Genomic DNA, 23,314 nt, shown 5'->3' with positions numbered 1-23,314 from the left:
AAAATTTAATTGTACAGGTTGCAGAATTAAAACATAAGTTGCAATCTTGCCAAGTCTCTTATAAGGAAGAGAATTGATTGGGAAGAAATTAAAACTCGAGACTGGAGTAGGAGCATCTGAATGCATTCGTGTTGAATGTGAATATTAGTCAATGGATAGTTTCATGAAAACCAACAGGAAACAGGAGGAAAAGAACCATACTTTAAATGGCTAATAATAAAAGTACAGAAAAGTATGTTCTTTAGTAGAGAGATCTCTATGGGTCAATCCAAATGTCAAATTGTTTCTGCCCAAAGAGTCACTGGAAATGGGAATGTTTGAGTCTATCAATACTGAAAAATGGGCTGTACTGGTAGGAACCATACTGAAAGCTCTGTTGTCATTCATGGAGTCCGATGTCCATAGTGGCCAATCTGCTTGTCATCAGCATCTGTCAGAATGCTTCCCTGCTTCATTGCTCACAACTACAAGTATAAAAACCCTAGTCTTGCTCCTGATTTTAGTTACTTTCCTACTGTTTTATACCATCCTCTCATTCATTCTAAGTTAGAAGGGTGACAGTCTATAGTAGCTGCTTCATGTGTTGATACATAATAAGACCCTAGTGATTAAATTTTCTTTTGGAATAAATACTGGGTGTGGATTTGAAATGTTGAGTTTATGGTAATATCAGTGCATGAGAGTAAATCATGGTGTAGAATTAAGTGGATAAACTTTGGAATTAGAATTGTTTTGAAGCTTGGCTCAGGCACCCATTAGCTAGGCAAAATTTGGGCAAGTTACCTAAACTCTCTAAGATTCAGTTCCTTAATCAGTTAAATATCACAATAATAATTAATTGATAGAATTTTATAAGGGTTAAATGAAATAATGGAACATTCAATATATTAGTTTCCTATTGCTGCTACAACAAGGTGACCATAAACATGTGGCTTAAAACAACACAAATTTATTCTCTTATAGTTCTGAAGGTTAGAAGTCTGAAATGGGGGCACCCAGGTGGCTCAGTTGGTTAAGTGCCTGCCTTCAAGTCAGGTCATGATCCTAGGGTCCTGGGATGGAGTCCAGAGTCGGGCTCCCTGTTCAGCCAGGAGCCTGCTTCTCCCTCTCCCACTCCCCCTACTTATGCGTGTGCTTTCTCTGTCAAATAAATAAATAAAATCTTTTTTTTTTTTTTTAAAGAAGAAATATGAAATGGGTCTCAGTAGCTAAAACCAAGGTTTCAACAGGGCTGTGCGGCTAGTAGATGCTCCAGGGGAGAACCCATTTGTTCACCTTTTCTAGCTTCTAGAAGCTACCTACATTCCTTGGCTTATAGATCGTTCTTCTACCTTCAAAGGCAGCAGCATGGCATCTTCAAATCTCCCAATCTTTGCACTTCCTTTTTCACTCATAAGAACGCTTGTAGTTAGTTATATTTGGACTACTTGGATAATCTAGGATAATCTCTCCATCCCCAAATCATTGATGAACAACTTTAATTTCATCTGCAGTTTTAATTCTCTTTTGCCATGTAACCTAACATATTCACAGGTTCTGGATACTTGGGAGGTCTTTGGGAGATCATTATTCTGCTGATCACACTTAACCTTAAATAAATAGTGCATGTGAAGTGCCTGACACATGGTATGGCATTAATAGAGATATTTTTTAGTACCATAGAAAGTTCTACAAATACTTCTTTAGATAATTAAGAAAAAAAGGAATACAAATAGTCTGGGGGAATTTAAGCAAATAATGACTAGTGTATGGATGAATTCATGCCTTGTTGAAAAAAGAGAGCATTGGTCCACCTACTGATATTCACTGTAGCCCATTTTGTCTTCTCTCCTTCTCCAAGCATCATCTACATTATCTCACGAGAGAGCCCCATATCCTTTGAAATTTTCTTTTTGTCAATTATCAAATATGTTGGCACTCTTTAAAGTTCCACCAGGTGTTCTGATATCACTGATATTTACCTGGTTGAATAGTCAAACATTTATTTCATGACCGACCATTCAGAAAAATTGGCAGTATTGTTAATTATGCAACTCAATATTGTTGAGGATATCTGTCTAATCTGAGAAATTGCTCTCTGACAAAAACATAATGGGCCTGGCGATTATTTTTTCTCTAGGATCTATTATTTTTTATTTTTACATGTTAGAAAGTTATATTTTGGTTTAATATTTTTAATGATATGTATAAACAGATTATTAGAACCATCAGTGTATTTTTGGATTTTTTAAAAAAGATTTATTTATTTGAGAGAGAAAGAGAAAGAAAGGGAGCAGGGGAAGGGGCAGAGAGATAGAGAAAGTCTTAAGCAGGCTTCTGCTGAATGCAAAGCCAGATGCAGTGGTCAATCTCAGGACCCTCAGATCAAGACCTGAGCAGAAAGCAAGAGTCGCATGCTTGAGTGACTACACCACCGAGGTACGCTTTTTAAAATAAAATTTTAAAAATTTATTTATTTAAGATTTTATTTATTTATTCATAAGAGACAGAGAGAGAGAGAGAGAGAGAGAGAGGCAGAGACATAGGCAGAGGGAGAAGCAGGCTCCATGCAGGGAGCCCGAATGCGGGACTCGATCGCAGGACCCCAGGATTGCGCCCTGGGCCAAAGGCAGGCGCCAAACCACTAAGCCACCCAGGGATCCCCGTCTGTTCATATTTTCTGCCCAGTCTTTCTTTAATTGGATTATCTGGGGGGTCTTTTGGGGTTAAGTTGTACAAGGTCTTTATGTATTATGGATACTAACTTTTTATTGAATATGTCATTTGCAAATACCTTCTCCCATTCAGTAGGTTGTCTTTTAGTTTTCTTGTTTTTTTCCCTTTACTGCACAGAATCTTTTGATTTCAAGGTAGCCCCAATAGCTGAATTTTGCTTTTGTTTCCCTTGCCTCAGGTGATGACATATCTAGAAAAATGTTGCTGAAAAGGTTGCTAAAAATAATCAACTATATAATTGTGGACTTATTTCTGGGCTCTGTGTTTTGTTTCATTGATCTATGTGTCTGATTTTGTGGCAGTACCATATTGTTTTGATTACTACAGCTTTATAGTATATCTTGAAATTTTGGATAGTGATACCTCCAGTTTTTTTTCAGGATTGCTTTGGGTATTTGGGGTCTTTTGTAGTTCCATGCAAATTTTAGGATCTAAAATTTAGATCCTAAAATTTAGGTTTGTTCTAGTTCTGTGAAAAATTCTGCTGGTATTTTGGTAGGAATTGCATTAAATCTGTAGAGAGCTATGGGTAGTATGGACATTTTCACAATATTGGTTCTCCCAATCCATGATCATGGCATGCCTTTCTATCTGTGTCCTCTTCAGTTTTTTTTTTTTTTTTTTTTGTATAATTTTTTATTGGAGTTCGATTTGCCAACATATAATATAACACCCAGTGCTGGGCAGCCCTGTGGCTCAGCGGTTTAGGGCCACTTTCAGCCCAGTGTGTGATCCTGGAGACCAGAAATCGAGTCCCAGGTTAGGCTCCCTGCATGGAGCCTGCTTCTCCCTCTGCCTGTGCCTCTGCCTCTCTCTCTCTCTCTCCCTCTCTCCCTGTGTCTCCCATGAATAAATAAATAAAATCTAAAAAAACAAAACAAAACAAAAAAAAACCCAAACAGCCAGTGTTCATCCCATCAAAAGCACCCTCAGTGCCCATTGCCTAGTCACCGTGCCCTCCCACAACTCCCCTTCCATTACCCCTTGTTCGATTCCCAGAATTAGGAGTCTCTCCTGTTCTGTTACCGTCTCTGATATTTCCCATTCATTTTCTCTCCTTTTCCCTTTAATCCCTTTCCCTATTTTTTATATTCCCTGTATGAGTGAAACCATATAATGTTTGTCCTTCTCTGATTGACTGACTTCACTCAGCATAAATAATACCCTCTAGTTCCATCCACGTCAAAGCAAATGGTGGGTATTCGTCGTTTCCAATGGCTGAGGAATATTCCATTGTATACATAAACCACATCTTCTTTATCCATTCATCTTTCGATGGACACTGAGGCTCCTTCCACAGTTTGGCTGTTATGGACATTGCTGCTATAAACATTGGGGTGCAGGGGTCCTGGCTTTTCACTGCATCTGTATCTTTGGGGTAAATAGCCAGCAGTGCAATTACTGGGTTGTAGGCTAGCTCTATTTTTAACTCTTTGAGGAACTTCCACACAGTTTTCCAGAGTGGCTGCATCAGTTCACATTCCCACCAACAGTGCAAGAGAGTTCCCCTTTCTCCACATCCTCTCCAACATTGGTTGTTTCCTGTCTTGTTAATTTTCACCATTCTCACTGGTGTGAGATGGTATCTCATTGTGGTCTTGATTTGTCTGTCCCTGATAGCCAGTGATGCGGAGCATTTTCTCACGTGCTTGTTGGCCATGTGTGTGTCTTCTTTGGTGATATTTCTGTTCATGTCTTTTGCCCATTTCATGATTGGATTGTTTGTTTCTTTACTGTTGAGTTGAATAAGTTCCTTATACATCTTGGATACTAGCCCTTTATCTGATAGGTCATTTGCAAATATTTTCTCCTTTTCTGTAGATTGTTTTTTAGTTTTGTTGACTGTTTCTTTTGTTGTGCAGAAGCTTTTTATCTTGATTAAGTCCCAATAGTTCATTTTTGCTTTTGTTTCTCTTGTCTTAATGGATATATCTTGCCAGAAGTTGCTGTGGCCAAGTTTAAAAAGGGTGTTGCCTGTGTTCTCCTCTAGGATTTTGATGGATTCTTGTCTCACATTTAGATCTTTCATCCATTTTGAGTTTATCTTTGTGTATGGTGTAAGAGAATGGTCTAGTTTTATTCTTCTGCATGTGGCTGTCCAATTTTCCCAGCACCATTTATTGAGGAGACTGTCCTTTTTCCAGTGGATAGTCTTTCAAGCTTTGTCAAATATTAGTTGACCATACAGTTGAGCACCAATTTCTGGGTCCTCTATTCTGTTCCATTGATCTATGTGTCTGTTTTTGTGCCAGTACCACACTGTCTTGATGATCACAGCTTTGTAGTACAACTTGAAATCTGGCATTGTGATGCCCCTGGCTCTGGTTTTCTTTTTCAATATTCCCCTGGCTATTCGGTGTCTTTTCTGATTCCACACAAATCTTAAGATGATTTGTTCCAACTCTCTGAAGAAAGTCTATAGTATTTGATAGGGATTGCATTGAACGTGTAAATTGCCTGAGTAGCATTGACATTTTCACAATATTAATTCTTCCAATCCATGAGCATGGAATGTTTTTCCATCTCTTTGTGTCTTCCTCAGTTTCTTTCAGAAGTGTTCTGTAGTTTTTAGGGTATAGATCATTTACCTCTTTTTTGGTTAGGTTTATTTCTAGGTATCTTATGCTTTTGGGTGCGATTGTAAATGGGATTGACTCCTTAATTTCTCTTTCTTCAGTCTCATTGTTAGTGTATAGAAATGCCACTGATTTCTGGGCATTGATTTTGTATCCTGCCACATTGCCAAATTGCTGTATGAGTTCTAACAATCTTGGGATGGAGTCTTTTGGGTTTTCTACAAACAGTATCATGTCATCTGCTAAAAGGGAGAGTTTGACTTCTTCTTTGCCAATTTGAATGCTTTTTATTTCTTTTTGTTGTCTGATTGTTGAGGCTAGGACTTCTAGTACTATGTTGAATAGCAGTGGTGAGAGTAGACATCCCTGTCATGTTCCTGATCTTAGGGGAAAGGCTGTCAGTGTTTCCCCATTGAGAATGATATTTGCTGTGGGTTTTTTGTAGATGGCTTTTAGGATGCTGAGGAATGTTCCCTCTATCCCTGCACTCTGAAGAGTTTTGATCAGGAATGGATGCTGTATTTTGTCAAATGCTTTCTCTGCATCTATTGAGAAGATTATATGGTTCTTGTTTTATTCTCTTGTTGATATGATTTATCATGTTGATTGCCTTATGAGTGTTGAACCAACCTTTCCTTCTGGGACAAATTCTACTTGGTCATGGTGATTAATCTTAATGTACTGTTGGGTCCAATTGGCTAGTATCTTGTTGAGAATTTTTGTATCTGTGCTCATCAGGGATATTGGTCTATAGTTTTCCTTTTTGGTGGGGTCTCTGGTTTTAGAATTAAGGTGATGCTGGCCTCATGAAATTAGTTTGGAAGTATTCCATCCCTTTCTATTTTTGGGACAGCTTTAGTAGAATAGGTACTGTTTCTTCTTTAAACGTTTGTTAGAATTCCCCTGGGAAGCCTTCTGGCCCTGGACTCTTGTGTCTTGGGAGGTTTTTGATGACTGCTTCAATTTCCTCCCTGGTTATTGGCCTGTTCAGGTTTTCATTTCTTCCTGTTCCAGTTTTGGTAATTTGTGACTTTCCAGAAATGTGTCCATTTCTTCTAACTTGCCTAATTTTTGGCATATAGCTGCTCATAATATGTTTTTAAAATTGTTTGTATTTCCTTGGTATTTGTTGTGATCTCTTCTTTTTCATTCGTGATTTTATTAATTGGAGTCTTTTTTAATAAGGCCAGCTAATCGTTTATCTAACTTATTAATTCTTTCAAAGAACCAACTCCTGGTTTTGTTGATCTGTTGTACAGTTCTTCTGGTCCCTATTTAATTGAGTTCTGCTCGAATCTTTATTAACTCTCTTCTCCTTGGTGTAGGTTTTATTTGCTGTTCTTTCTCCAGTTCCTTTAGGTGCAAGGTTAGCTTGTGTATTTGAGTTTTTTCCAATTTTTTGAGGGAGGCTTGTATTGCAATGTATTTCCTTCTTAGCACTGCTTTTGCTGTATCCCAAAGATTTTGAATGGTTGTATCTTCATTTTCATTAGTTTCCATGAATCTTTTTAATTCTTCTCTAATTTCCTGGTTGACCCATTCATCTTTTAGCAGGATGGTCTTTAACCTCCACATGTTTGGGTTTCTTCAACATTTTTTCTTGTGATTGAGTTCTGGTTTCAAAGCATTGTGGTTTGTAAATATGCAGGGGACAATTCCAATCTTTTGTTGTTAGTTGAGACCTGATTTGTGACCCAGCATGTGGTCTATTCTGGAGAAAGTTCCATGTGCACTTGAGAAGAATGTGTATTCAGTTGAGTTTGGATGTAAAGTTCTGTATATATCTGTGAAATCCATCTGGTCAGTGTACATTTAAAGCTCTTGTTTCTTAGTAGATGTTGTGCTTAGATCTGTCATTTGCAGAAAGTGCTGTGTTCAAGTCTCCTACTATTAGTGTATTATTATCTAAATATGTCTTCACTTTGGTTATTAATTGATTGATATACTTGGCAGCTCCCAGATTAGGGGAATAAATATTCATGATTGTTAGGTCTTCTTGTTGGATAAACCCTTTAAGTATGATATAGTGTCCCTCTTCATCTCTTACTACAGTCTTTGGGATAAACTTTAATTATCTGAGGATTGCTACCCCAGCTTTCTTTTGAGGACCATTTGAATCGTAAATGGCTTTCCAACCTTTCATTTTCAGGCTGTAGGTGTCCTTAGGTCTAAAATGAGTCTCTTGTAGACAGCAAATAGATAGGTTTTGCTTTTTTATCCAGTCCAAAACTGTGTCTTTTGATGGGATCATTTAGCCCATTCATGTTCAGAGTTATTGAAAGAGATGAATTTATTGTCATCATAATACCTATTCAGTCCCTGTTTTTGGATTATTTCTTTAGGCTTCCTCTATCTTTTACAGGGTCCCCCTTAATATTTCTTGCAGAGCTGGTTTGGTGGTCACATATTCTTTCAGTTTCTGCCTATCTTGGAAACTCTTTATCTCTCCTTCTCTTCTGAATGACAGTCTTGCTGGATAGAATATTCTTGGCTCCATGTTCTTCTCATTTAGGACCCTGAATATATCCTGCCAGCTCTTTCTGGCCTGCTAGGTCTCTGCATCTCTGTGGAGAGGTCTGCTGTTAATCTAATATTTCTCCCCAAGTAAATTAGGGATCTCTTGTCTCTTGCTGCTTTAAGGATTTTCTCTTTATCTTTGGAATATGCAAGTTTCACTATTATTTTATTTTTATTTATTTTTATTTTTTTATTTTATTTATGATAGGCACACAGTGAGAGAGAGAGAGAGGCAGAGACACAGGCAGAGGGAGAAGCAGGCTCCATGCACCGGGAGCCCGACGTGGGATTCGATCCCGGGTCTCCAGGATCGCGCCCTGGGCCAAAGGCAGGCGCTAAACCGCTGCGCCACCCAGGGATCCCCAAGTTTCACTATTAAATGTTGAGGTGTTGAATGGTTTTTATTGATTTGGGGGGGCACCTCTCTATCTCCTGGATCTGAATGCCTGTTTCCCTCCCCAAATTAGGGAAGTTCTCAGCTATGATTTGTTCAAATATGCTTTCTGGCCCTCTGTCCCTCTCGGTGCTCTCTGGAACCCCAATTATACATAGATTTTTTCCTTCTGAGGCTATCATTTATTTCCCTTAATCTTTCATCGTGGTCTTTTAATTGTTTTTCTCCTTTTTTCCTCAGCTTCCTTCCTTGCCATCAACTTGGCTTCTATTGTTACTCACTCGTTCTTCTACCTCATTAACTCTTGTCATTAGGACCTCCAGTTTGGATTGCATCTCATTTAATTGATTTTTAATTTTGGTCTGATTAGATCTAAATTCTGCAGTCACGAAGTCCCTTGAATCCTTTATGCTTTTTTCCAGAGCCACCAGTAGCTTTATAATTGTGCATCTGAATTGGCTTTCTGACGTCGAATGTAATCCAAATTCTGTAACTCTGTGGCAAAGAGTACTGCTTCTGATTCTCTTGTGGTGAGTTCTTCCTTCTAGTCATTTTGCTCAGTGCAGAGTGACTGTATGAGTGGGCTGAATCAACAATATCAACCATGATCTAACTATGTTTCAGTCTAGATGATTCTACAAGGTCAGAGACCATAAATTGAAAACAAAAATCAGAATGAAATAAAACAAAAGGACCACTAAAGTGAAAAACATATTTTAAAACAAAGCAGTAAAAAATAAAAGGTCAAGAATCCCAAAGAAGAAATAAAGAAAAAAGAAAAGAGAAAAAAAGCAAAAATAAAGAGGAAAAAAAAAAAAGAGAAAAGAAAAAGAGAAATACAAGGGAGGGACTGGGAGGTGGTGGTAGTGACAAGTTGTAGTAGATATCTAAGTAGTCTACCTGAGGGATCCTAGAGGGTGATCCTCTTGGTTCTGAGTATATTAAGTTTTTATGTTAGAAAGATGCTCAGTCCCAAATTTATATAAGCCAGAAATACTTGTAGAGGGCCTGAACATTGACCATGAAAACATAAATGAGATAAAAGAAGGGGGGCAGAATGGGAATGAGAAATCTCACAGAATTAACCAGCACTGTATACCACTTGGTTCTGGGTGCATTATGGTCATATTTTAGAAGGTATTAACTTCTTCCATTGTAGAATAAAATGAGGCAGAGGAAACAAAAAACATACAAAAAACAAACAAAAAAACACCTATTGTATATCTCCCAAAATTGAGTATGTTGAAGGGAATCTAGAAGTGGAAAATATATCTAGGATCTGTAATTGTAGAAATATGAAAGTCAAAAAGGCAGAAACTTAAAAATGAAGAGGTGGCAAAATATTTTAGTTAAGGTGGGAAAAGAAAACAAACTGGAAATTTACAGTCTGATATAAAAACGAGTTGTACTGGAAAAAGGAAGAAATAAAAAGGAGGGGTATCCTCTGGTTCTATATACTGTAAATCCCTTGGCCTCCCGTGGAGCTTCCAGTGCTGCTTGGTCAAGGACTTGCTCAATGGAATATTCCTCAGCCATTAGAAATGACAAATACCTACCATTTGCTTCAACGTGGATGGAACTGGAGGGTATTATGCTGAGTGAAGTAAGTCAATTGGAGAAGGACAAACGTTGTATAGTTTCATTCATTTGGGGAATACAAAAAATAGTGAAAGGTAATAGAGGGGAAGGGAGAAGAAATGGGTAGGAAATATCAGAAAGGGAGACAGAACATGGAAGACTCCTAACTCTGGGAAACGAACTAGGGGTGGTGGAAGGGGAGGAGGGTGGGGGGGGGGTGACTGGGTGGGCGGGCATTGAGGGGGGCACTTGATGGGATAAGCACTGGGTGTTATTCTGTATGTTGGCAAATTGAACACCAATAAAAAATATATTTATTATTAAAAAAAAAAGACTTGCTCTTCCCCTGTCCTTCCAGCTGGTCTTCTGGGGAAGGGGCCTGCTGTGCTGATTCTCAGGTATGTGTACCTGGAGGAGCTGCCCCACCCCCTGCCAGGTGCACGGCTCGGTGGGAGCTGTTCATCCTGTGAGGCCCCTGCTCAGTCCCAGGTACAAGGTGACACCAGGAGTAACAACCCCACTGTTGGCGGCCAGCTCTCCAGCCCTGGAGTCAGCTCCCGCAATAACTACGCAGTCTCCCAGTCCGCACTGGCCTGGATGCTCCGGGGGCGTGGGGTGCTGACCTGCACAGCTTGGGGGCACCCAGGGCCAATAGCATCCTCACTGTCCTGTGCCCTCCCTGCCTCTGCCTGTCCTGGGGGGAGTGCAGGATCCTGGCTGTGTCCCCCAACGCCCTGGGATCTGGGGCCTGCGCTGCTGGAATCGCGCTCCCGGGGCGGTGCGGCTCCTGGAGGCAGCAGGCACAGCCCCCTCCGTCCCGAGGCCCGGCCGGCACACTCCAGCCCTTTACCAAGCCCGGCCCACGGGCTCTCCCCCGGGTGCACCTCCAATGTTAGTGACCGCGGAACCTGGGGGCTCCACTGTCCCTCCTGCGGTTCTGCCCGAGTTCCCTGCTGAGCGCCTTTCCGTCTGGGAAGGATCTGGTCTGGATTTTTAAAGTTCCTGCTTCTCCCGGGCTGGGTTTTCCTGTCCCCAAGGCTGTCGCCACCCCTCTTCGCCCGGCTCCTTGGGAGGCCCCTCCCCCACTGGATTCTTTTTTATTTTGTTTTTCCGCCTTCCTACCTTGTTAGAAGTGAAAACCCTTCTCTCTGTAGCGTTCCAGCTGTTCTCTCTTTAAATCTCAGGTTGGATTCGTAGGTTTTCAGGATGATTGGACAATTATCTAGGTAAGTTGGTGGGGCCGGGTGAGGCGAGGACCCTCCTCCTTCACCAGCTTGCCCCTCCTCTGTCTTCTTCAGTTTTGTTCATCAGTGTTTTAGAGTTTTCAGAGTACAGTTCTTTCACCCCCTTGGTTAAGTTTGTTCTCACAGGTTTTATCATTTGGTGCAACTAGTTGTAAGTAGGATTGTTTTCTTAATTTCTCTTTCTGCTACTTCATTTTTCATGTTTAAAAATGCAGCAGCTTCTCTATATTGATTTTGTATCCTGCAGCTTACTGATTTCATGTATCAGTTCTAGTAATGTTTTGTTCATATATAAGCTTATTGTAAAATTAAATCAGTGTGTTCTCTGAAGGACAGTTGCATGTCAGATTGCTTTTTCTTTTTATGTAATGACTTTGCCTCTTATTAAACTTGCAGCAACTGAGTTAAGACCTTTGCGTTTATAGTCACATAAATATATACGTAGAATTAACCCATCATACAGGTATGTATGTATGTACACATAAAGTGTATGTATAAATTCTGATTTAAATTTTTCTGAATCTGATTCCAATTTTAGAAATTTTGAAATTACTATTCCATCTTATTTGATGCAACATTGGTATTTAGTTTGTACTGATATTCTTCATTTCATGCCTACTTGAAATCTCTGCTATAGGTGAACCTATTTGGTTTCATCTTTGTTCATTGATTTGGCAATACTCTAAAGCTACCACTGGAAAGAATTGTTTTACATAGCTCTTTTAAAACAATAGCATACAGAATAGAAGAGTAGTAGTATAACTGCTTATTTGTATGATTGAAGCAGAAAACTTACATTTAGAGTTAAGAATGCTTTCCAGTTTTTCTAAATGCATCATCATATTTTTCTCTTGAGCCCTGTCGGCTTTATGCTTAAAGAGATCTAGGTATGCACTGAATGCCACATAGTGCAATATCATCCTGAAATTCAGGAGAGTCGGGATCCTATTTACTCAGTCTGACTTTTATTACTGTCAGTGGTTTCCAGTGTGACTCCTGGTGCCAAGTAGTTAGGAACAATGTTATCATCAGAGAACAGTGCGTGGATTTTAATGCCTTGTAATGCGAGAGCAGACAAGTCATACTTTCAGAATGAATCTCCAGAGTCATGTGCTATGCTCCATTTGTGTGTGCAGTAGCCTCTGTTGTCCACAGAGAGCTTTGACCTTTCATCAAAAGCTGAGCATGTCCAATACAAGGAGTTATGTTGTTCAGCTGAGTTAGAACTTTTACTTCTTTATACATTCAGCCCAGCTCTTAAACAAAGAATTATTTCAAATGCTTTTATTTCACAGAGATGTATTTTTTTTCTCAACTGCTCTAATGCTGCTTTTGTTATGTGTTTGTTAGGTCATAGGCTTTCAGGGACAGCCTATGTGATGACTTTTTATTTTTTAAGATTTTTTATTAATAAGAGACACACAGAGAGAGGCAGAGACATAGGCAGAGAAAGAATCAGGCTCCCTACTGGGAGCCCTATGTAGGGCTGGATCTCTGTACCTGAGATCACACCCTGAGCCAAAGGCAGATGCTCAACTGCGGAGCCACCCAGGCATCCCCCTATATGATGATTTTCAACCCTTCTTGACACCATTGGGTTATGTGAAGCTAGCAAGTTCTGGAATTTAGTGGGAAAGTTCTATTCCTATGGTCAGAATTGTCAGGGAGCACTTGAGTTTAGAGGGTTAGATATGATTTGGGTAAAACACAGAAACACCTCAGATCCTACCTCTCTATTGCAAAAACTCTGGTTTCTTTCACCTTCTCTTCAGATGAAGATTTTGTAGGACACAGAGGCAAGCAGGTAGGTTTATTCTGGACAGAGCAGCAAATATTTCACAAGTAGATTAACTCACTCTTTTTATAGAATCAGTTGGTGAGAATATTTATGGAAACGATCTGTAGTCATCCATGATCTAAAGTCAGAATGGATAGAAGAGAGACATATCCTTTTAAAGTTCTTTCTCAGCAACTTCATAATTTGTCCCTGGAGGATATTTCTAAGCACTTTTTTCTTGGCATGTTTAAAAACTTTGGTCTTCTTTTTCTAATAAAGAAGTTTTAATAGCCTTTCAAAACGCTGAATTTGCATTTTTAATAGTTTCCTGCTTGGGCATTTCTGTCTCTTTAGAATTAGAATATTTCAAAATAGAGCTTATGGGTACTTTTTCATATTTCTGTCAAAATGATGCTGTATTTTAACAATATAATATTAAATAAGTTTTAAAAAGTAATGATAGACGAAATAGAAATTTTCATTCAAAGGGTTTATTCAAGTTTTTATATATGGACAATTAACTCTTTAAGCAGGCTCATATATCATTTGTCTGAAAAGAAACTAAAGTTAGAAGGAGCCCAACAAATTACACAGGTATGAATATTTTTATTAATAGGATTTGACTAACATATATTCTCTAGATCTGGAGAGGTGACATTTTAGATTTAGACATGATCTGGAGTAGTGATTTAATGTTTTATTATATTTCATTTTGATATGTGATTTTATATATGTTAAGCTTTAAATCTACTTTGGGAATTTTGTTAAGTTCTCTTTGTAATTCATTGTTTCAAGATAAAAGCTAAAGAGAACAAATGTTAAATCTGTAGAGGAATTGTAAATCTTTGGATAAGAAAAGGAATGTTAAGACCTTGTATTGACCAGTAATTGCTGTCTACAAAAATGATTTTGTCCTTTGTGTTAGAAAAATATTTCCACTAAATAAAAAAATGTATTTAAAATTTTTTTCAATTAAAGAATTTAATTCTTATTAAATTCCTATTCTAATGTAAATTTTTGAGTTGGACCAAGGGGCAGAACCCATTTCTGGTGAAGAAATTACACATAAAAAGTTTAGCTCTGGTCACAAGGAGGGACTACTTTGTGTTCATCCTACTCTTTTCTACATAACTTATACCTTTTGCAAAAAGACTAAGCTGAGACCCAGTAGCATCTCTTCTGTGACTTCAAAGGACTAGCTACTCTCCTTTCCATTGCTAGGTGATATTCATCCCAAAGGAGAATTCCTAGATCATTGTAGTAGGACTAGGGAAGGAAAGAAGGAAGATAACTATTATTACTAGAATTCCCTCCCCCTGACTCCTATAATATAGTCTATTTATTAAGAGTTCAATTGATGTTATAATCAATACTTAACTCAGTTTTGCCACATGGGTGGACTAAAAAGAATTGGCATGAGCTGTTTTCTCAACTCCTTTCTTTCTCTAGCTAAACTTGGGTGTAATCCGAAACAATTAGTACCATTTACCTAAAATATGTAGACAGAGGAGAATTTTGGTAACTGTACTTTTTTATTATCTGGGATTTATAATTTAAACCATATAACATATAATAATGTCAAAGTATATGATATAATAACATCCTCAAATCTGTGGGTTTATGTGCTATACTTGTTAATCCTCACAGGGAAATATTCTGGTTAATTTGAGAATTTAATAAGGGGACCAATCATAAATGTCTGGGCACAGTACGAGAGAAATTATAAAAGATTATAGAGTGCCCTGAACTGGTAACATTAGTATGTAGGCTGAAAAGGGAAAGGAAAAAGTGATTTAATGAAGAAAGGGAGAGGGAGAGAGAAAGTGAGGAGAAAGCTATCGGCAAAGGATTTTATAGCTGCTGTGAGCCTTGGCAGAGACTGATAGGTTGAACCTACTCTTCAGTGAAGGAAATGGAGGAACCTCATTCTTCTGCCTTTTTCAGATCTACTGACAAGTATACTCCATTTGCTGAATCCAACCAAAGTAAAAAGGTTATCCATTATTGCAGTCCATTTGGACTGGACTTGAGGTATAGCATAGGGTGGAAAAAAGTGAAGATCTAGAATGACAAATAGAAGATATCAGAATAATATGTAATTTAAAATTTGAAGATTCAAAAGATGCTGAAATATTTTTGAATGTTTATGAATAATTGGCATGAGCATCAGTTCTTATGTACTAATATTTTAGGACATAATTCTAAATATGTAATAACTCACCAGTAATTCTGGAACTTGCTTTATTTAATTAATTCTGGATATCTATCTATCTTATTTGGCATCTTGTTATAAAATGAAGGATTGCAAAAGCATCCACAGAAAAAAACAATAGCCTCCTATCTTGCTTCTAGTTATTTACTTTTTTTATATGAAGTTTTTATTTAAATTCTAGTTAACATATATGGTAAAATTGGTTTCAGGTGTAGGATTTAGTGATTCATCATTTACATACAACACCCAGTGCTCATCACAAATGCCTTCCTTTTTTTTTCTTTTTTTTTTTTAAAGATTTTATTTATTTATTCATGAGAGACATGGAGAGAGAGAGAGGCAGAGACATAGGCAGAGGGAGAAGCAGGCTCCCTGGGAGGACTCCGATGTGGGACTCAATCTCAGATACTGGGATCACACCCTAAACCAAAAGCAGACGTTCAACCCCTGAGCCACCCAAACAACCCATAAGTGTCCTCCTTAATACTCATCACCCATTTAGCCCATCCCCCTCAAGTCCCTTCATCATAGTTATTTACATTTGCAGTTTCTATGTGTTTCCTCTAATGAAGAAATGATGACAAAAATAATATTGAAAAAAAGCAAACCCTGTTCTATATACAGTATAATACAGTAAGACTATTTTTTCTTACCATAAATCCTTAATAGAAAGAAGAATGGAAAAAAAATAGTTGTATAACCTCTAATTAAACAAGTTTTTCTAGAATAAGGTTTTGTAGTCTGTGTCTACAAGGAATACCTTGTAATTTTAGGTGTTTTGAGAACATTGTGATCAAAATATCTTACAATGCTTCATATCCTTGTACTTTTGGCCAATATCCATACTGAACTTTCCCTGTATAATCTATTCTTTTACTCTATCAAAGGAAAATATTGTACAGAACAAAGAACAGGAAGAAAGACTTTATTCAAGGCTATTTTAACAGAGGTGAGGAGCCAAGATAGAGTCTGAACTCAACTCCACTAAAACAAAGTACAGGATAACATTTTCTTTTTCTTTTCCTTCTTTTTAGGTTTATTGATTATTTGAGGGGGAAGGAGGAGTAGAGGGAGAGGGAGAAAATCTCTAGTAGGCTCCATACTCAGTGTGGATGTAGGGCTCCATCCCATGACCCTAAGCTCATGACCTGAACCAAAATCAAGAGTTGGATACTTAACCACTGAGCCACTCAGGATCCCCAGGATAGAATAACTTTTAAAAGCTGGGTTTGGATGAATCTTAGGCCATCTATGTTTTTTAAATCTTCATGATAGGAGGCAGTTTTACAACTTGGAGAAAAGTGTCTCTGCCCACCAAAGCTTGGTTACTACTCTCTCACAAAAATTGAGAAAGAGGTGAGATACTGTTTTCCTTAAAGATTACATTTAAAAATGATGACTCCCAGATCCTTGAGAAAGACAAAACTGAGTTATGAAACTAGTAAGAGGCTTTTAAAAAGATTTACATCTCAAAGAAGTAAGGAAAGAGTTTACAGTTACACAGTGTTGTAAAGAAAGTGCTCTAAGCAAATGAAGGTCAGGTGCTTCAGATAGGAGGAAGCCTATCTCAAGTTTAGTCAAGCTGAGGAAAATTAAGGCTATCTTGGTCATACACTTTTGTTTCTCTCCTTTTCTAATCTTCCATTGATCCCATTCAGTTTAATCCTCTTACTTTGTGCATTGCCCCTACCCTCCCAAAAGCTTCCATACATTGTTATTATATTGATGGTCTGCTATATCCATCTTTTTTGTTTTAACTGAAGATACAGCATTCCTTGTACCCCCCCTTTTTGAAAAAGATTTATTTATTTATTTATTTATTTATTTATTTATTTATTTATTTATTTATTTTAAAGAGAAAGAGAGGGGGGAGGGACAAGCAGACTCCGAGCCAAGCACAGAACCTGTCATAAGGCTGGATCCCACAACTCAAGTCCATAACAGATCAGGACCTGAGTTGAAACCAAGAGTCAGATGCTCAACTAACTGAGCCATTTAGGCACCCCACCTTGCAAACCCTTCTATTTGAGACTCTGTTTCCTCAAACCACAAGCATATTGAGATGGGGAGTAAGAGCCCATGACTGCTTTAGTTCTTCCCTTAATTGTTATAGAAAATATATTTACTGCCTAAAACTCATACTTAACAGACTGTAGCAATATTTATTGCTTCTTGTCCCTGTGCTTGATCAACTTCCTGGATACTTCTGCAGATTTGATAAAAATCACTGGCTTCAGACTTAGAATCATTTTCCTTACCCCTGTCCTGGATTATCTTCCATCACCTCAATGTCTAATCTCAATGTCTAACCTCAAAGTTCCAAGTTCCTGGAATTCCTCAAATTTAGAGACTTACTCTTTATTTCTATTCTAGTCATATACTTGGCTTTATTTTAAGCAACATTACTTTGCCTTTTTAAACCTTACATTATAGCATTATATTCTCTCACTGCTTGTTCCTGGTTTTCTGTTTTCTCCTTTGCTCCCACTATGGTTGTTTATTGAGCTTCAGTCCCTTTATTTCTTCCCCTACATCTCAGTTTATATTCTTCCTCACTTTCTATTATACTTGGCCTTAAGTTGTAAACTCCCTTGTTCATTTTTACTTTCTTGCCCAACTACCTAAGTAAGCCCTAAAACTTGCCTCAAACTTTCACCCTTCCATAAGTTTGTAGTTTTGCTGAACACACTTGAAAAAAATCAAACAATTGTAAAAATTAATGGAATAAGAATTTTGGGTTTGGATCTGTACTGAAATGACTAGGTCTTGGAAATCCTCTTACTCACCTCTGTTATTCCCTATAGTAGGTATTTTAAAGACTCCAGAATAGTACTTTATTGCATAATGTGTAATATATAGTATTTATTTTGTGAAAGTAGAATCATACTTACAATTTTATATCCTGCTTTGTTTCCCTACCTAATATTTTGTCATGGATTTTTTTTGTGTCATTACATATTTTTCATTAGTAATTTTTTAAGGATGACATTTCAAAATAAAGATATATTATTTGTCCTTTTAATATTATAGGTGATATCTACTTTTTTGTTTAGTGTGACAGCAAGCATTATTTTTTATAATATTTGTACTGAAGCTTTTGGAAAGAGTTGTCTACTTGTAATTCTCTCCATTTTTCTTATCACCTGCCATATGGCTTCAACTTAGCACTCCAGTGAAAATGCTTTAGCTACATCCACCAATGGCATCCAGTTTGACAAATACAGTAGATTTTTAGTTTTTATCTGACTAGATTCTATAAACACCATTTGACACTAATCCATTTTCTACCATACTTTCTGGAAACATTATCTCTTGACTTCCATGACAACACAAATTTCTGTTTTCTGATATCCTTAGCTGTTTATTTTCAGTCATATTTTTGCCAGCCTCATCCCTCTACCTGACATTTAAATGCTTGATAAATGAGTGGGTTTAGTCTTGGCTCTATTTTCTTGTCCTTCAGGATTCTTTTCCTAAGTGATCATATCCAATCTCATGGCTTTAAATACCATACATATCCAATGAGTCTCAAATTTATGTCTTTGGTGCTGACTGCCCTTCTGAATTCTGAACCTGATATTAATCTACCTAACATCTCAACCTGGGTGTATTAGAGACATCTCAAAGTTAACGTCCAAAATTGAGCTCTGGATATTGTTGTCACCAATTGTTCCTCATTCATTTTTTCCCTTATCTCGACAAGTGGCACATCTGTTTACCAAGTTGCAAAAAACCAATGCCTAGGGATCATTCTTAGCATTTTTTCTTCTTTTTTCCTGATACTCAGCTCATCATCCATTCCAGTTGATCCTAGCTCCAAAATGCATCTATATTCTGCTTTTTTTCTCCATCTATACTTTAATCAACCTAATACTCATTTTTAGTCCTTTCTTTTTCTAGTCTTTTTTTTTTTTTTTTTCCTCTACCTGGCATTTGAATGCTTGATAACTTAGTGCTTTGTCTTAGACTCTTTCCTTAATTGGCCTCCTGGCTGATTTTCATGAGTCCATTCTTGACTGGTAGGCAGGCAAAAATTCTAAGATGACCCCAAAGTTTCCTGCTCCCTAGTCTATATATCCTGTAAAATCTTTCTTTTTGTGTTAGTAGAGTCTCTTAATATTATGGGATAGTCAGTAGTTGAAATAGAATAGTTGATTAGGTGATGTTATATGATAAAGGTGATGGGATTATTAGTCATGTTTGTATGTAAGATCTGTTGTAGCACATGGGAAAGAGATTGTTCTACTGGGTTTGAAAAATTAAATTTCCACATTGAGGGCTACATGGCTAGAACTTGAAGGCAGCCCCTTGGAGTTGAGAGTGAATTTAGCAGACAGCCAGCAAGAAAATTGGGATGTCAGTTATATGAACACTAGGAATTAAATTTGGTTATCACTCAGTGAGCTTGGAAGAAGATCCCTAGATCAGAGGTGATCTCATTTCAGGCTGATACTGATTTAAGTGAGATCCACTGGTGAGATCTAGATCATAGGACCCTGCTAACCTATATCTTAAGATAGTAAATTTATGTTGTTTTAAGATGCTATATTTAGAAAAGAAGAAATCAATACATCTCCTTTCTTTCTTGTTCCCACAATCATTTCAAACACAGGAAAGAAGAAATTTAAAACCATTTATATATTTATATGACATTTACAATGAAATAACAATTCTCTTTTATAGATTTTTTGAGGTAAAATTGACAATATATTTATAATGAACAAAAAAATATATTTAAAGCAAAGATATGATTTGATATATATATCAAAAATGAAAGTTTTCCCCAAATCAAGGTAATTAACATATCTATCATGTCAGATAGTTATTTTTAAGTTATTTTAAATATTATTTTAATTCCAGTATAGTTAACATACAGTGTTCTATTAGTTTCAGGTGTACAATAAAGCAATTCAGCAATTCCATATACTACTCAGTACTCATCATGATAAGTATATTCTTAATTCCCCTCACCTAGTTCATTCATCCCCCCCCACCCCCCCATTTCTTCTCTGGTAACCATCTGTTTGTTCTCTACAGTTAAGAGTCTGTTTTTTGGTTTGTCTCTTTCTTCCTTTTTGTTTTGTGTCTTAAATCCCACAAATGAGTGAAACCATATAGTATTTGTCTTTCTCTGAGTGGCTTACTACACTTAGCATTATACTCTTTAAATCTATCCACGTAGCTTGCATATGGCAAGTTTTCATTCTTTTTAATGGCTGAATAATATATATGTATATATTCCAAATATATCTTTTTACCTTATTTATATGTTATATATGTAAATATGATATGCATTTCACATCTTAATGTATATATTATATATATACATACATATATATATATTTCACATCTTTTTTTTATGCTTTTTATTTTTTTATTTATTTATGATAGTCACAGAGAGAGAGAGAGAGAGAGAGAGAAAGGCAGAGACATAGGCAGAGGGAGAAGCAGGCTCCATGCACCGGGAGCCCGACGTGGGATTTGATCCCGGGTCTCCAGGATTGCGCCCCGGGCCAAAGGCAGGCGCTAAACCGCTGCGCCACCCAGGGATCCCTATTTCACATCTTCTTTATCTACTCATCTATCGGTGGACACTTGGCCTGTTTCCATAATTTGGCTACTGTAAATAATACTACAGTAAACATAGGAGTGCCTATATCTTCTCAAATTACTGTTTTTGTATTCTTTGGGTAAACATTCAGTAGTGTGATTACTGGATCTTAAGGTAGTTCTCTTTTTAATATTTTGAGGAAACTCTCTCCTGTCTTCCATAGTGACTACACCAGTTGCATTACCACCAGCAGTGCATGAGGGTTCCTTTTTCTGCACATCATCACTAACACTTGTTATTTCTTGGGGTTTTGATTTTAGCCATTCTGACAGGTATGAGGTGATATCTCATTGTGGTTTTGATTTACATTTCCTTGATGATGAGTGAGATTGATCATGTTTTCATGTGCCCATTGGCCATGTGGACATTTTCTTTGGAGAAATGTCTGTTCATATTTTCTGCCCAGTCTTTCTTTAATTGGATTATCTGGGGGGTCTTTTGGGGTTAAGTTGTACAAGGTCTTTATGTATTATGGATACTAACCTTTTATTGAATACATCATTTGCAAATACCTTCTCCCATTCAGTAGGTTGTCTTTTAGTTTTCTTGTTTTTTTTCCTTTTACTGCACAGAATCTTTTTATTTCAAGGTATCCCCAATAGCTGATTGCTTTTGTTTCCCTTGCCTCAGGTGATGACATATCTAGAAAAATGTTGCTGAAAAGGTTGCTAAAAATAATTAATCAACTATATAATTGTGGACTTATTTCTGGGCTCTGTGTTTTGTTTCATTGATCTATGTGTCTGTTTTTGTGGCAGTACCATATTGTTTTGATTACTACAGCTTTATAGTATACCTTGAAATTTTGGATAGTGATGCCTCCCATTTTGTTTTTCTTTTTCAGGATTGCTTTGGGTATTTGGGGTCTTTGGTGGTTCCATCTAAGTTTAATATCCTAAAATTTAGGTTTGTTCTAGTTCTGTGAAAAATTCTGCTGGTATTTTGATAGGAATTGCATTAAATCTGTAGAGAGCTTTGGATAGTATGGACATTTTCACAATATTGGTTCTCCCAATCCATGATCATGGTATGCCTTTCTATCTGTGTCCTCTTCAGTTTTGTTCATTAGTGTTTTATAGTTTTCAGAGTGCACCCCCTTGGTTAAGTTTATTCTCACATGTTTTATTATTTTGGTGCAACTAGTTGTAAACAGGATTGTTTTCTTAATTTCTCTTTCTGCTATTTCATTTTTCATGTTTAAAAATGCAACAGTTTCTCTATATTGATTTGTATCCTGCAACTTACTGATTTCATTTATAAGTCCTAGTAATGTTTTGGTGGACTCTAGGATTTTATACATATAGTATCATGTTATCTGCATGTAGTGAAAGTTTTACTTCTTCCTTACTAATTTGGATGCCTTTTATTTTCTTATATGTCTTATTTCTGTCGCTAGGTCTTCTAGCACTATTTTGAATAGAGGTCATGAGAATGGACATCCTTCTGTTGTTTCTGATCTTAGGGAAAAGCTCTAAGTTTTTTCCCATTGAGTATAATGTCAGCTGTGGGATTTTCATATAAGGCCTTTATTGTGTGGAGGTATGTTCCCTCTAAACCTTTTTGAGAGTTTTTATCATGAATAGATGTTGTACTTTGTCAAATGCTTTTTCTGCATCTACTGAAATGATCATATAACTTTTATCCTTTCTCTTATTGATATAATGTATCACAGTGATTGATTTGTGAATATTGAACCACTCTTGCATCCCAATAATAAATCTCAATTGATTGTGGTGAATGTTGTGCCCAAGATTGCGAATCCGAGAAACCACCAAGGAGCCTACACCGATGCAAACACACGAGGGTTTATTTACAAGCTCGAGCTTGGGTCCAAGTATACCCACACAGGGGAGCAGGGACTTGGACCCCGAGGCTAAGAGGCGTAGCAGCTTTATAGGGGCCAGTGGCCAATGGGATTGTAACATACACAGAAAGTTGCACAGTCATGTGGGTCCACACGCAGGTGGCTGATTGAATTACATTTTACCTGATAGTATCCATTTGAACTGGCTTATTACTTTGGTCAAAATTGGCGCACAGTTTTGGCAGGCACAAGGCAAGGCTACATTGTTATGAGCTGATTTCCAATAAGGGTGTGCCCAGTGGTTTGACTAGGGGTGGGGCAGTGCCTTAAGCAATAAGCAGGTCATGTGGGGGTCATACAGGAGGTGGTTGGTGTAGCACAAAATGGAATTAGTCCTACTCTGCTTGTCCAGGGGTAGGGGATTTTTGTTAAATTTCCTGGGTCCCACAGTGAATGATTTTTTAAAATGTGTTGTTGAATTTGGTTTGCTAGTATTTTGTTGAGGATTTTTGCATCTGTGTTTATCAGAGATATTCACCTATAGTTTTCTTTTATTGTGTTGTCTTTCTTTGGTTTGAGTATGAGGATAATTCTGACCTCATAGAATGAATTTGGAAGTTTTTTCCTCTTCTATTGTTTGGAAAAGTTTGAGAAGACTGAGTATTCACTCTTCTTTAAATGTTTGTTAGAATTCACCTGTGAGCCATCTGGTTCTCAACTTTTGCTTGTTTGGAGTGTTTTTGTTTTTAATTACTGATTTTATTCCACTGCTAATAGTTTGTTCAAATTTTCTGCTTCTTCCTGTTTCAGTTTTGGTAATTCATATGTTTCTGTAATTTATCCATTTCTTCTAGGTTGTCTAGTTTTTTAGCATATAAGTTTTCAT

General features: G+C 37.2%; 1 protein-coding gene and 1 long non-coding RNA gene across 3 annotated transcripts in view; one reads left to right on the top strand and one right to left on the bottom strand.

The window, feature by feature from the left end:
• The window catches only part of LOC111097015, a 59,572-nt gene that overhangs the window by 17,335 nt on the left and 18,923 nt on the right, over window positions 1–23,314 (bottom strand). For both annotated transcript variants that reach the window (XR_005363209.1, XR_005363210.1), the window contains exon 3: window positions 12,754–12,940. This is a non-coding gene — a long non-coding RNA (uncharacterized LOC111097015). The remainder of the gene's footprint in view (window positions 1–12,753; window positions 12,941–23,314) is intronic.
• Window positions 12,704–23,314, top strand: part of FSCB (fibrous sheath CABYR binding protein) — a 28,815-nt gene continuing 18,204 nt past the window's right edge. The window contains exon 1 of the mRNA XM_038544593.1: window positions 12,704–12,828. The gene's annotated coding sequence lies outside the window, so the exon portion shown is untranslated. The remainder of the gene's footprint in view (window positions 12,829–23,314) is intronic.

The sequence above is a fragment of the Canis lupus genome, chromosome 8 (genome assembly GCF_011100685.1).
Source record: "Canis lupus familiaris isolate Mischka breed German Shepherd chromosome 8, alternate assembly UU_Cfam_GSD_1.0, whole genome shotgun sequence".
NCBI lineage: Eukaryota > Metazoa > Chordata > Mammalia > Carnivora > Canidae > Canis > Canis lupus.
This window is presented reverse-complemented; position numbering and strand designations above follow the sequence as displayed.